The 15,952-nt window shown below is 34.7% G+C and overlaps 1 protein-coding gene across 1 annotated transcript in view; it reads left to right on the forward strand.

Moving 5' to 3' along the window:
* The first annotated feature begins 3,564 nt into the window (after positions 1-3,564).
* The window catches only part of LOC106078394 (uncharacterized), a 49,740-nt gene continuing 37,352 nt past the window's right edge, over positions 3,565-15,952 (forward strand). The window contains exon 1 of the mRNA XM_056036244.1: positions 3,565-3,703. The gene's annotated coding sequence lies outside the window, so the exon portion shown is untranslated. The remainder of the gene's footprint in view (positions 3,704-15,952) is intronic.

The raw sequence follows: 15,952 nt of genomic DNA on the forward strand, positions 1-15,952 counted from the left end.
AACCCTACGCGCGATAATAAAAAAAACCACATTGTCAGCTTTCATTTGATAAAAAATTATTTAAAGACAATTGCATTTGTACCATTGTCCTAGCATATGGAACGAGGAATATGCCTTTATCTTAGTGTCTTTCTTATTAGGCCTAGTTTATTAGATTTTTGTTTTTGTATTTGAAGATTATGGTTCAGTGTTTTATGTATCATTGCTACTTTACTTTTGAGTCTTCTATCCTGAAGGCTTTCTAAATTTAGTAATTTGACCATGGGCGTAGCCAGGATTTTTTTCGGGGGGGGGGGTGTTGGGAGGGGATTCCCCCCACCCCCAGCGAAAAAAAAATATGTGTGTGTGTGTGTGTACATAATTAATCTTTATTACATTCTGACCCTTTCGGAAGACGTTTATTGTGCCCTAGAATAGGTTCTTCCTGGAATTAGTGGAAAACTTGTAGACCCCCCGCTCCCCGCGGGGCGAAGCCCTGCCGCCGAGCACTATTTCTGGTATTGAAAGCCAACAAAATGCATATTCTGAGGTATCTACAGTGCATTATCTTGCTATTAAAAAGTTTTATTTCAAAAACCTAATGTGCCATTCTTACTGGCGTAGACACTTTTTCCGCAAGCTGTTTCCGCAACTCTTCTTATGCGTAATTCATTTTGTCGGAGAACATGTCCCGCAAAACCTCATGCGACGCTCTGTCACAACCTTATTAAGGGTTCGACTCCCCGTTCGGCATATGATTTATTTGATTTAAACCCGATCTCTATAACTGACTCCTAAAATTTGTCTTAGCCATCTTTGTTGAGCAACATTTAGTGTTTTTTCAATTTCGGCAGAAGACTATTCACACTTTATTAATGAAGCCCAAGTCACTGGTAGAAATTTGTAACCTCTCTTGACTACGCTCTTGGAATTACATGCCTGTATTTCGCTTTAGATTTTATATTGAAAAGGAAAGTTTTATCGTCAAAATCATCTGTTGAGGCGTTTTAAACTTAAAAATCTCTGGAGTTTTTTTGTTTTCCCATTTAGCTACGATCATAGAATTGGGTGACTATAGTTTGCTTTAAAATAATATTGAAGAGAGAGGTTTCTAACTCAAAACGCTCTGTAGAGGAATTTTAAACTCAAAACCGTCTGGAGGGGTTTTAAACTTTAAAGAAAAAGCCATCTGGAGGAGGGGGATTTAAACTCAAAACCCCCTTTGGCTACGCTCATAGCATTTTGAGTGCGTAATTTCCTTTTTTTTAATATAGAAGAGGTAGTTTTCAGCTTCAAACCCCGCTGGCAGGGGTTTTTAAACCAAACCCCCTTTGGCTACGCTCATAGATTTTATAGTGTGTAATTAGATTTTTTTTATATTGATTAGGTACTTTTTAGTTTCAAATCCCAACTGGAGGGGGGGGGGTTAAACTCAAAACCCCTTTGGCTACGCTCATAGAATTGTGAGTGTGTAATTTGCTTTTTTTTTTTTATTGAGAGGGTGTTTATCGTAATTTTTGGAGGCGGTTTTAAAGTTAAAATCTTCCTTAGCTGTTTTCTTGGAATTTGGAATTGTCGTTTTCATTTTTTTAGTTTTGTTTATAGAAGAGGGGGATTTAACTGCAAAACTCCTGGTAGGGGGTTTTAAACTCAAAACCCCTGGTAGGGGGTTTTAAATTCAAAACCCATATAGGGGGTTTTAAACTCAAAGCACCTGATAGGGGGTTTTAAACTCAAAACCCCCTGGTAGAGGGATTTGTATCTCGAAACCCCCTGATAGGGTTTTTTAAAATCTCAAAACCCCCCTGGTAGAGGGTTTTAAACTCAAAACCACCTGGTAGAGGGTTTTTAACTCAAAACCCCCTCGGCTGTGCTGTGGTAAGTGATGATTTAGTATTAAAATCTCACCTAAAGTAAACAAAATGAAAGAAAAATCAGTCACTTAATTCCGCCGGGGGGGGGGGGGTTCATTTCGGGGGGGGGGGTTGAACCTCCCCCCCGGGCTACGCCCATGGATTTGACCAAAGGTGTTTCTCTAGTCAAATGTAAATATTCGTTTGTTATGAATCTCACTGCTCAATTTTGTGTCTGTTCCAGTTTCTTTATGTTTTCTTGAGTTGAGGGGTCCCAAACAGAGGATGCATATTCTATTATTGGCCTAACCAAAGTTAAATAACATTTTAATTTTATGATCTTATTTGATTTATAGAAATTTTCTTTGAATAAACCCTAATGAATCAGCCAGGAAAGCCAACGACTTAACAGAATGAGTACTTAGACTTAGACTGACTTAAACTACCCGACTTAGTTTTTAGTTAACTTAGTAAAGTTAAAGTTAAAGTACTATCATAATCAAGACTAAGAGTATAATTTATGCGCGACTCGATCAACACACGGATACGCTAAGGAAGTACTTCTTTACGTCACGATCACTTTTGTTGCAGTTGTGGGCCTCCTCTGTAGCCTAGTCAAATTGTTTATCAACGTCACGTATTGAAGTATGCATGAAGATCATCACGTGACCGTATTAGAACCAAGATAATGAGTAGGGATGTAACAACCATGGGATGGCACATTTTATTTAGGGCGGAGATATGTGATTTTCTTTGCCTGACTACGTCAATGGTTGCGGGTAGGCCCTACTCTTGTACGACCTGGTGTTGTACGCACATAGATATAAGCCAAGCCTTACAACACTGAGGGTAGGATCTTTTATCTGTGTGTGTGAAGATATACATTTGTATATTACGTATTTGTATTTCATTGAGCGGGTACTCTTGTACAACCTGGTGTTGTAGTACTGTTGAATGCACATTGATACAAGCCAAGTCACCACCGAGGATATTATCACTTATATTTGTGTGTGAAGATATACATTTGTTTAATAAGTGTTTGTTTTTCATTGATTAAAATAACTTCCTACGATAACATGTATGTGTGTGTGTGTAAGACACAGAGCGTTTGTGTATGTGTGACGACATTGTGTGCACGTGTTTGTGTGTGTGTGTGTCCTTAATGAGTTGGTAGTGGAAGTGGGTTAAACTCGCAGTGGCTGCCGGTGACGATGATTGACAGGAATATGATTTACAATTGATTGGTGGCATGAGGTTTGGTTTCGTAAAGGAGGTTGGAAAAGGGGAAGGGCGTGGATTTGAAGGAATAAGAGGAGGGAGGCTCATAGAATGTCACAAACAGTTGCTATAAAGTGTTGTTGTATAACGCATCCCTCTCTCTCTCTCACACACACACTCACACACAAACACACACACAATAGCTAAGAAGCTTGAACCAAAAAAAAAAAAAAGCACCAGAAGGTAATGGTGAGTTAAACATAAGAATGCACTTGTCGGCTTTTTGTTAGGGCCACTTGTTAAGCGAAGCAGACTTTAGTGAGACTATTTCACTGCATCCCGTTTCACAGCCAGTAAATCGCATCTGCAGTGGAGAGTTAGAAAAGAGAGGGGGAGCATAGTGCACATTAAGAAAAAAAAAACACGAAGTAAAATGTGCTGTGCGCTTTGGACTGGACCTGATGTCGCAGATTCGTTTTATCGTTTACACCTGGTGATCAGTCCCCTCGTGAGTACCAGCTGCGTTAAATAGTTTGCCACACTACACAGGGAAAGACAATAGATATGACAACCTTGGTTAAATATATCTAGATCTAGGTGTTTTAAACAAAGCAGCGCGTCTGGCGTTTTTGGAAAATGTGTAGCACTGTTGGGTGAGTACACATTGAATACATTCTGTCCTTTTGATTAGTTAGTGGTGAGTATGACAGAGATTTATCATTTGTACAAAGACACCTTTAAAGTGAAGGCTTTATTTAGGCACTAAAATTGTTGGCCTCCATCAGTCGTAACGACTATTATTCACCTTATGTGACTGTGGAGCCTTATTTTGGAGAGACACTCCTGTCCACATATAAATGCTTAGAAAGTAATTATTTGCGTTATATCTTATCTTATCTTATATAATACAGACGTTACTTCAAAAAAGAAGATGATTACGTCCTACGCGTCATGCATTTAGTCATGCATATTAACCAATGACTTAAATTCTGCCAAGTCACTGGTTTTCCTGGCTAGCTCAGGCAACCCATTCCATGCTCTAATAGCACTAGGGAAGAAGGAGTATTTGTACAAATTTGTCCTAGCATATGGGACGAGGAATGTGCCTTTATCTTTGTGTCTTTCAGAGTATTTTATTAAATTTTGTTTTTGTATTTGAAGATTATGGTTCAGTGTTTTATGTATGATTGCTACTTTACTTTTGAGCCTTCTGTCCTGAAGGCTTTCTAAATTTAGTGATTTTACTAAAGGTGTTACTCTAGTCACATGTGAATATTCGTTTGTTATGAATCTCACTGCTCTATTTTGTGTCTGTTCCAGTTTCTTAATGTTTTCTTGAGTTGAGGGGTCCCAAACGGAGGATGCATATTCTATTATTGGCCTAACCAAGGTTAAGTAACATTTTAGTTTTATGTTCTTATTTGATTTATAGAAATTTCTTTTAATAAATCCTAATGCTTTGTTTGATTTTTTTTGTAGTTTCATCAATATGTGGATTCCATGATAGTTTTTCATTTATTATAACACCTAGGTATTTTGCGTTTTTAGTCTGTGATACTGGTTTGCCATGAATAAGATAAGTGGAATTAATTTGTTTTAGTTTTTTTGTTACTCTTAACAACTGACATTTTTCTGGGTGGAAAGACATGCTCCAATTTGATTCCCATTTCTGTAATTCATCTAATTCTCTTTGTAAAATATCTGTGTCTTGTGTTGTTTTTATTGTTCTATATATTATGCAATCGTCTGCAAATAATCTGACTTTTGTTCCTGAACTAATGCAATTTGGTAAATCATTTATGTAAATTAAAAATAGTAGTGGTCCCAAGACTGTACCTTGAGGTACACCTGAGTTTACTGTTATCGGTGTTGATTTAGAGCCATTTATTATTACAGTTTGTTCTCTCCCTATCAGAAAGTCTTTAATCCACTGATGCAGTGGACCATTAATGCCGAAATATTTTAATTTTTTAAGCAAACTATGGTGGTGAACTTTGTCAAAAGCCTTAGAAAAATCTAGTAAGATAGCATCTATTTGTTCACTATTATCTAAACCTTTTGAAAAATCATCAATTAGTCCTATTAGTTGTGTTTCACATGATCTATATTTCCTAAAGCCATGTTGGTATGGTGTGAGGACATTATGTTTGTCTAAGTGGTTTATGATGTTGCTACATATTATGTGTTCTAGGATTTTACATGTGATGCTGGTAAGTGATACTGGTCTGTAGTTCCCTGGGTCAGATTTTTCTCCTTTTTTAAATAGGGGGGTGACATTAGCTTCTTTCCAGTCCTTTGGTACTCTGCCCTGGTTAAGTGAAGCCTGAAAGAGTATTTTGAACACTGGGGCTAGCTCATTACTTAGTTCTTTGAGTAATCTAGCTGGAATACCATCAGGTCCAGAAGCTTTATTTGGTTTGGTGTTGGCTAATAGTTTTTGAATTCCATTTTCTTGTACTACTATATCTTCTATGTTGTCTACTTGGTTCAAATTCAGTAATATGTCTTTGTCTCCTGGGGCTGAGAATGCTGATGCAAAGTATTTGTTTAGAATGTTTGCTTTAGTTTCATTATCATTATGTATTATGTTATGTTCATCTTTTAATGGCGCTACGCCTGTTGTTTCCATTTTCTTAGACTTAATGTATGACCATAGGTTTTTGTTGTTATCTTTAGATATTACATTGTTTATGTATTCACTCTGCAGCTGTCTGCTTACTTTTTGGGTTAAGTGTTTAATTTTTATATACTTTTTGTAAACTCTTTCTGCATTAGTTTCTTTAAATTTTCTATAGAGGTTTTCCTTCTGTTTACAAAGCTTCTTTAGTCTATTATTAAACCAGCATTTATTTATTTTGTTTGATGTGTATTTAGTTGGTATATGATTTTCTATTATGCTTTTAAGATGGTTTTTAATGAAATTCCAGAGGTCATCGACTGGTTGGTTAATGTCTTTTTCTAATAAGAATGTTTGTTGAAAGTTTAGTGCAGCTTGGTGTAGTTGTGTTAGGTTACATTTATTCCAGAGTAAGATTTTTCTTTTGGGTTTTGTATTGGCTACTGCTTTTATCTGACTGTGTATTTTTATGATCTCATGGTCTGATAGACCAGGGATAATTTCATAATCAACTACTAATCCAGGTCTGTTGGTTAAGAAGAGATCTAATGTGTTGTTTAATCTAGTTGGCTTTTTAATGATTTGATCTAAACTTAGGTTGTGTAAAGTTTCTATGAAAAGCTCATTTATATCCTTAAGGTTTTGGTGTTTATCTATGGTTAGTGTTTTCCAATTTATATCAGGTAGGTTGAAATCACCCATAATCCAAAAAACTGCATTTTTATTTGTCTCTTTAAGTGTAGTAATCTGATTACATAGTTCCTGCATGTATTCTAAACTAGAATTTGGTGGTCTGTAAATGCTGCCTATTATTAGGGATGTTGAGGTGGTATTAATTTTACAAAATGTTGATTCTACATTTTTTGAGTTAGGTAAGGTAATTTCTTCTGCTATAAGAGTGTTTTTTATTGCTAAAAGAACTCCTCCATGATTATCAGCCCTATCTTTTCTAAAAATTTCATAATTACTATTGAAAATTTCTGCATTATAAATTTCAGGATGCAGCCAAGTTTCTGTTCCTGCAATTATGTCTGGTTTCTCACATTCTAATAAAATTTCTAAGTCTGCTGTTTTGTTCCTAATGCTTTGAAAATTTATAACTAAGGTTTTAAGGTATTTTGGTATTACTTCTTTAGTAGGTTTGTTTAGTGAGGCTGTTGTATTAATTTTAGTAGATTTAGGTTTAGGATCGATCTACTGAGAAATCTCAGTGCACTAGATAGATTCTGTAGTCTATAAATAATCTAAAATTACAAAAAATTTAAAAAATTAATAAACTAAGTGACGAACATATGTTAGACTCAACTGTTAGAAGTATTAGATGTTAGGAAGATATTGACCAGATGATTGGACGCACAATAGAGATATTAGGCCAGAGTAAAATATAGACACATTTATTAATTGATCCATTGATTTATTCATACATATAAGAAAAGATGTAGGCTATTAAATTGATCGATCGATAGATGTAAAATGGGAAAAAAAGATATATAAACCCTATTAAGAAAGCTGAGTATGGACAGATGACCTGTGCATTCGTGTACTAAGTGACTGCTATCGGTCAATTTAAGTAAGAAACATCCTATCCAAGCATTAAATATCTTGGTCCAAATGGGCATAGAAAGTAAAATAGCTAAGCTTGACATTATTGGAGTGTGTTTCGATCATTGTTTAATACTTACATTCCCAGCCATCAAGGCTTCATTCTATAGAATGTAGAAGGCAGCCCCAATTACTCCCCGAATGTCATAATTTATGTAGATACGAAATCTTTATATTCCACCTTTTTTTTTTTTAAACATGAAACTTTAACATTTCAGTAGATTTGGGGGGGGGGGGTATAGCTTTATTTTAATTAATGTTCTAAAAGTGATTAAAAGTTGCACTAGGATGTAAATCTATTTTGTTCTTGCTTGCTTTACAACTTACTAACAACTAGGTCTAGGTCCGTATAACTGGAAAACATGTTGATATTGAAGGACTTTTGTTCGAAGAGACCTTTAATGATTGTTTTTGTCACCTGACAGCGATACGTCTAGGAACTGGCAACGTTCAACACATGTGTCAATGAAAAAAAAAAACAAGTAACATAACAAAGTTTTTTGTTTAAAGACAATTTATGCAGCTGACCAACCTTTGTAGGAGCTATTATTTAGCTCATAATAACTAATGAATGATAGATTTAAAAAGAAACAGTTGATTGAACATTTTTTATCCCGCCATAATCCCCACTCCCACACCCCCGAAAAAAAATGCATAGTATAAAAAATTCTAATGATAGGCCTATGCCGCCTATCGATCCAGACTTACTGAACGGTGCGCAAAATGCTTTCAAACGTCAAATTTCTTTATATTTAACTCATGAATACATGCGGAAATACCCGCTGACGTTTGTGTGTTTTACAATGTCTTGAACTCCAGAGCAAAATTCATTTTAAAGATTATTACTAGAAAACTAGAGTTTTCCTAGTGTCGCCAATTAACTAGTAATTCTTTTCGCAAAATATATACATAAGTCATAAACTATCAAATTTCTAGGAAAATTGTCAGAGCAGTTTTCGATTTTTCCCTGTCCAGGTTCTGCCACTTTTTGACGATATAGTTAAATAAAGGACTTGTTTAAAAAAAAGGCTATGGAGAGAAAAATAGAACGCGCCTAATACAAACTAGAATATGAAACATCTTTTAGAATCCAATGGATTGTGTGAATTATAATGTAGTAATTGTAGTTGATCTATTTCAATGAACTATTCAATCTAGAAAGTAGTTCAACCGAATCTAGAAAATTCAAAAGCAGAAGTGGTATCTGGACAGTATATAATGATCAATTGAAATTCACAACTTCTTGTGACCAATAAGGGGTTATCATCACTGGCGGATCCAGGGGGGGGGCGGACGAACTTTAGTATAGGATTCACACAATTTGTATACGAATTTATTACTTATGTTAAAAATATATACTAATTATTTATATTTCAACCTATTTTTAGATTATTTCGCCCCCCCCCCTCTAGTATGTTGGCCGATTTGGTGGGGTCGGGAGGGGGCGATGGTATCAATCCCGCCGTCCAATTTATTAGTAGAAATCACAGCCTGCTAACAAAATCAATTAAATATCTATATCCTTGTTACTTGTTATTTATATTTTAACCGATCTTTATATTATGTCGTTCCCTGTTTGCCGATTGGTGTGGGGGGGGGGACGAATACCTCTTCTGCCCTTCCCACCTAAACCCTTTGAGTGGGGGGGGGGCGGTCCGTTTTTATGGAGACATCATAGTTTGTGAACAAAATTAGTTGAATTAATATATACATTTTATATTATGTCGCTCCCTTTCTGGTATTTTGGCCGATTCGGTGGGGTGAAGGGGGGAGGGGGCGATTGCATGTACTGCCCTCCCCACTCTAGCCCTCTGAGTGCTGGGGGGGGGCGGTCCTATTTTTGTGGAGAATCATAGTTTGTGAATAAAATTAGTTGAATATCTATATAATATAAACTACGTATTGACATGTGACCCATTGTAAATATGTCGTACCACACTCTAATCTCAAATTGTATCATTAGTAAATTTAAATGAAAAAGGGTTGTACCAGGTGGGAGGGGCGATACATGCAATCGCATTTCCCCCATCGGACAAATCAATACTTTTTCTTTTTGTATTATAGTTAAGAAATTACAAAATTAAAAAAATCTGTCACTAATATAATTTATATATACTATAAATTAAATTCTTATATCGAGTCGCCCCTACCCTATTCTTTAATGTCAAATGCAATATTTAGCAGGAATTATTAAAGGAGCGAAGATTAATCGTTTTCACTCTACCGCCATTCCCATTTCCAGACAGAGTTTTTGTAATTTTCACATGAAGTTATCATAAGTATTTTAAGAAAGACTTTGCATTGGAAAAGTTAGAATTCAAATGAAATTTTTCAGTATAAGAGTCATGATTGAGATGAGTTCTAAACTCAAATAACGTTTTCATAGTCGCCTTTTCCCAACCTTTACTCAATCTGATATTTTTCTAGCTAAATAAATTTGGGACTATTACTCACAATTTATACTAGGTTGTTCTTGAATACTATTTATCGAATAAGTTTTTTTTCGAAGGCGATCCTCAAAGCAAAAATCTAAATACGTGGGGTATCCTATCTTTTCAAGAAACAAATCGGTTTTATTCGCAATGTATTATGGGCCTATAAATTCAAATTAGAATATTTTTCAAGTACAACATTATTCGAAAGGTCGTTTTTTAATAGTATGAATAATGAGCTTCAGGTCAGGAGAATGCGTTTCTGCAGTGAAGAATGCAAGAGGACGCTTTTGGCGTCGGGGCTTCGCCCCGAACTCCATTTATGAGTAATGAGCTGTAGATGTCAGGAGAATGCGTTTCTGCAGTGAAGAATGCAAGAAAACGCTTTTGGCGTCGGGGCTTCGTCCCGAACTCCATTGATGAATAATGAGCTGTACTTGTCAGGAGAATGCGTTTCTGCAGTGAAAAAAAGCAAGAAAACGCTTATGGCGTCGGGGCTTCGCCCCGAACTTCACCATAGAACTTTATAGCGCTGCCCCAGTTCTTTTGTTTTTCGCCGAAGGTTGAGAAATGCTGCTTTTTTTATTCTCATATATATATATATATATATATATATATATATATATATATATATATATATATATATATATATATATATATATATATATATATATATATATATATATATATACATATATGTGTATATATATATATATATATATATATATACATATATGTGTGTGTGTGCGTGCGTGCGTGTGTGTGTGTGCGTGCGCGCGCGCGCTGTATGCACGTTTATGTGTAGAGTTAGTGTTTAATGGGCGTTAGGGTTAGGGTTTGGAAAAAAATCGCCCCCCCCCCACTCCAAAGTTCTGGATCCGCTAGTGGTTATCATTCAAGTGGTTTGACATTTCATAAAAAAAATTTAGGAGGTATTTCAATCATAGTAGATTTTATTTATTGTCTCCTCTTTGTTGCCATTCATCCGACGGATCGTCTTATTAAAAACATCCGGGTACTTTAGCTGAAAAAAAAACAACTCAAAATACAAAATTATTTTCATGTTATAGAAGTCATATAGTCAGCAATAAATGATAGAAGCCATCAATTAGGACATTTTTTATAGGTCACCTAATCATTGATTAACATGCATGACGTAATTAACTTCTTTTTTGAAGTAATTTCTATAATATATAGGAAGATAAGATAAAATTTATGTAGGCCATCGAGATATGCAAAGAAAAAAGTTATAGAAGTCATCTATTCACTAGATCAGTGATATTTATAGAATCAAATTGTTATAGAAACCCTCTATTCACTAGATCAGTGATATTTATTGAATCAGAAATTGTTATAAAAATCCTCTATTCACTAGATCAGTGATATTTATAGAATCAAATTGTTATAGAAATCCTCTATTCACTAGATCAGTGATATTTATAGAATCAAATTGTTATAGAAATCCTCTATTCACTAGATCAGTGATATTTATTGAATCAGAAATTGTTATAAAAATCCTCTATTCACTAGATCAGTGATATTTATAGAATCAGAATTTGTTATAGAAATCCTCTATTCACTAGATCAGTGATATTTATAGAATCAAATTGTTATAGAAATCCTCTATTCACTAGATCAGTGATATTTATTGAATCAGAAATTGTTATAAAAACCCTCTATTCACTAGATCAGTAATATTTATAGAATCAGAATTTGTAATAGAAATCCTCTATTCACTAGATCAATGATATTTATATAATCAAATTGTTATAGAAATCCTCTATTCACTAGATCAGTGATATTTATAGAATCAAATTGTTATAGAAATCCTCTATTCACTAGATCAGTGATATTTATAGAATCAATTTGTTATAGAAATCCTCTATTCACTAGATCAGTGATATTTATAGAATGAGAAATTGTTATAGAAATCCTCTATTCACTAGATCAGTGATATTTATAGAATCAGAATTTGTTATAGAAGTCATCTAATCACTAGATCAGTGATATTTATTGAATCAGAAATTGTTATAGAAATCTTCTATTCAGGGATAGTTAGAGAAGGGGAAGGGGCACGAAGGAGTTTTGAAAGACAAAAAATTGGTTGTATTTACCATTGTTTTTATTCCATATTGAAGTATTAATAAAGTAAAGACAAATGTTTTAGAAAATAAATTAAGTGATGTCTATTCCCTTCTTTATAACGAAAATCAATGTCTTTAACTCTTTCTCTCCAAATAGACGATACCAACGTCGATTTGACCCCATTAAATTTAACTAATTTTTGGTTTTACGAAATTTAATTTGCATTTTTAAAAAGAACACAAAGTCCTCTATAATTCTGTACCAAATAAAACATTTTATGATAACAAACAAAAAAGTTATTGAAGTTTAATAAAAATAGGATAGCGAAATACAAATGAGCAAAGTGAATGATTCCATTGGAACATGGAAAATAATTACGGAGAGAAAGAGTTAAAGCTGCAATAAATATATGGCTTTGAAACTTGGGTGGAAGCATCTATGGCTCTTTGAACAGCTTCATTAAAGGTGCCTTCACTCCATCATAGGTGCCTTCACTCCATCAAAGGTGCCTTCACTCCATCAAAGGTGCCTTCACTACATCATAGGCATATGCTGGCAAGACTATCTTACAAATAACCATGTTCTGCTGGTCTGGAAAGTATAGAAGCACTACGTACCATTCGAAAACTGAGACATTTCCTTCACCGACAAATTGTTCACGACTAGCCTATTCGTTCACCCGACTATTCGTTCACACGACTATTCCTTTACCCGACTTATCGCTCACCGACAACTGGCTCAAAGACAACTTGTTCACCAACAATTTGTTCATCGACAGTTGGTTCACGACAAACCGTTCACACGACAAATCATTCACAGACAATTCGTTCACCGACTAATTGTTTACCGACAAATCGTTCACTGGATAGTAACTTATTGTTAATAATATACACAAATTAAAAACGCCACGAGACTATAGTATTTCAAAAAAAACAACAACAACAACTCTAACGATTTTCTTATAAATTTGACAGTTTAGGTATATTTTTGTGAGAAATACATCATTGGCCACACTATGAAAACTCTGGTTTGACCGTTATAATTTTCCAAAATACAATCATCGTAAAATTAAATTTGGATTTTTTTTTTAACACGGCTCAGCGGGAATTCCCGCATTCGACTTGAATGTTTCTAGGTATTCAGTGAAATGTTGAATAAACAGACGTACTTAAACGTTTTACTCAAAGTCTTATGTGGAAATCATTAGCTGGACTGTTAATATAGGAACTTGATTATGTTGAGCTCACTTGTAAGACTCCAGGCAAAAATAAAGCATCTATCTGTGGAATTTAACGTCCAGAAAGACGATCTAACGAGAGCTGTCTTTGATATATATCTGCGGTCACGGGTTGGGCATCTGTTATCATCAGACGCCGCAGCATTGTATCCTTCTTTCTACTTCAAAGACCTTTGCTTTATGATCTATCCAGTGATTCTTTCTCCAAACCGTTGATATGTATTCTAAAGAGCTTTATGTCGCGCATCAGTACATCAAAAGTGGACGACCTACAACTCTCCTGTCTCCTATTAAATTACCATACAAAATATCTTATGGCATTCTGTGAACATGGCGTCTGCTGCTGATAATAGTGCAGATGTCATAGCACCCTGCTTTTTGCTGGGCTTCCTCGTTGGTCATTTGATTGAAAAATAATGCACCACTATCATATATGTAATGGAGGAATTGATTTTTTTATAAATCTATTTAACTGTTACTTGTTTTAAATATATATTTTTAAAGGCATAAATTATCCAAATAAAATTTTGTAAAGTGTTTTGTTAGGTTTTCGAAGTGTTTTGTTAAGTTTTAAAAGTGTGTGAAACTGATTTACAGGATGATTACCTAGTCCTAGTGCACCTTTTACATTTTTCTCTCGTCGCGCTGCTGTGTGCATCAGTGTGGCTGTGAAGTAACTACGACATTCATGTAACCTATTTATAACCTATTTTATAACACGTTTTGGACTTTGACGAAACGTACATAATATGAACATCTGATATATGTCCTTGATTCCTATAACGCCCAAGTTTTTCATATGTAACAATAAACTGATCATTATTATAAAGTGAGATCCCATAATTGGTGGCAGTAGAGGTGAAGGAAAAGATCATGCCTCTTATTTTCTATTACTTAAGTAATGATCAACCAGGGAAGATGAGAATGTCTGTAATTAAACGAATCACCACAAGCTGGGTATTACTAGCCATAAATAACTGGGTTTGATTTAATTACCCCTGTGCCACGTACGAAGTTTCTAAGGACACAGAAGCCTCAGAAATGTGACCTTAAGTCCTTAATTAAACTATAACTGCCTTTTTAAAAAACCTTCATCAACTCACTCTGTTTGTCTGTCTCGTTAAAAGTTTAATTTAAAATTAGATTTTTTCACTTTCAGAAAAGAAAAAAGTAGCCGTTGCATCAGAACTTTGTATGGTTTAAAATATTATGATGTCGGATTTTCACTATCTTTTTAAGTTTACGAGATCTAAACGGGACGGGTGGACAGACAGACAGACAGACATTCTACACAAAACTAATAGCGTCTTTTCTCCTTTCGGGGGCCGCTAAAAAAAACAACAACAACCAATCATTTAATAAATTATTGGTAATTAAATATTTTGTTTGGTATCAAAAAGAGGGGAAAAAAACGGAAATTGTACTTAACAGATGTTGCGGTATAAATTGCATTAGTTCTCTTTATACACTGTTTTAAGAATTAGGTCGACGCGTAAAAGTTTGAAACTAACAATAGATAGCTATGAAACATTCTATTTTTATAAATGATTTGCTGGTACAGTGGTTAGTGACTTGGCTTGGGGAGGCTTAAGATATCGGATTCAACTCGTAAAACTTAAAATAAAGTTATACAACTCCCTCTGTTTGTATGTTTGACTGGTAAAAAGATTGCACACGTTTGTTCTCCCAAACCCAATATTGGATCAAGCTGAAATTTCGCACAATTATTTTTTTTTACCTGACTAAACAAGAATCAATTAAAAAAAATATTTTGTTAATTAAATATTGGCAACTAATTATTTTGTTTGGTATCGAACAAGAGAAAGAAATTTTTATTAACTGATGTGGTGGTGTAAGTCCCATTTATACTTTGTAGATCGTCGCCTTAAAATTTGAAGCTAACATTAGATAACTATAAAACCTTTTATTTTCATAAATGATTCACTAGCACAGCGGTTAGTGTGTTGGCTTGAGGAGGCTTGAGCCCTCGAGTTCGAATGTTCGAATTCAGGTCTTTCACCCTTTTTTAATAAATGCTTTTTAAAAGCGATACGGTAACATTCACACAGATACCCTCTTCTTTCTCACCACCCTCTTTCTCAACTGTTCCAGACAAGTGTTGGGATCATAACATATATATAAGGCTTGTCTTCGAGTCCGAAGATTAGTGAGGAATGCAGTATTCCACGTGGCTCCGCAGCCCCAGCTGTGACCTACATATTTTGCCCTGTATCATAACATATAGAGAAAGCTAAAAGCATGAAATTATGATTAGAAAAGAAATTGGTAAAAATAATCTAATCGTACATATTTATTGTTGTTGGTCTAGATCTATTACACATTTAAGCAAACTAATTGCTACAACTACGCTTAATTAATATAAGCTTTCTTTTACTTTATTTTTAAAAGTATATTAAATATTTTCTTGTTTTAAATATCACGATAACGTTCACCCTGTTCCTTCATTCTTGTTTAGTTTAAAATCCCCAACACATGATTTTGATGATACAAATCCCTTTTCAATATAAAATCTAAAACAAACTACAGTTACCTAATTCCAAGAGCGTAGTCAAGAGAGGTCACACAACTCTACCAGTGGCTGGGCTCGATTAATAAAGTGAAGTGAATAGTCATCTGACGAAATTGAGAAATACTAAATGTGGCTCAACAAAGATGGCTAAGACGGATTTTAGGAGTCAGTTATTAGAGATCGGGTCTCAATCAAGGAAATCCATGCCAAACTGGGAGTCGACCCCTTAGTTAGGTTGTGACAGATAATCGCATGAGGTTTGCGGGGCATGTTCTCCGACAAAATGAATTAGGCATACCAAGAGTTGCGATGACATGATGGCCATGTTGGCAAAACCACCTGGATGGGTTTAAAAGGCCACAGGAGCAGTGCGTAATATGCTTTTTTTTATATTGAAGA

This window comes from Biomphalaria glabrata, chromosome 7 (genome assembly GCF_947242115.1).
Source record: "Biomphalaria glabrata chromosome 7, xgBioGlab47.1, whole genome shotgun sequence".
Lineage (NCBI taxonomy): Eukaryota > Metazoa > Mollusca > Gastropoda > Planorbidae > Biomphalaria > Biomphalaria glabrata.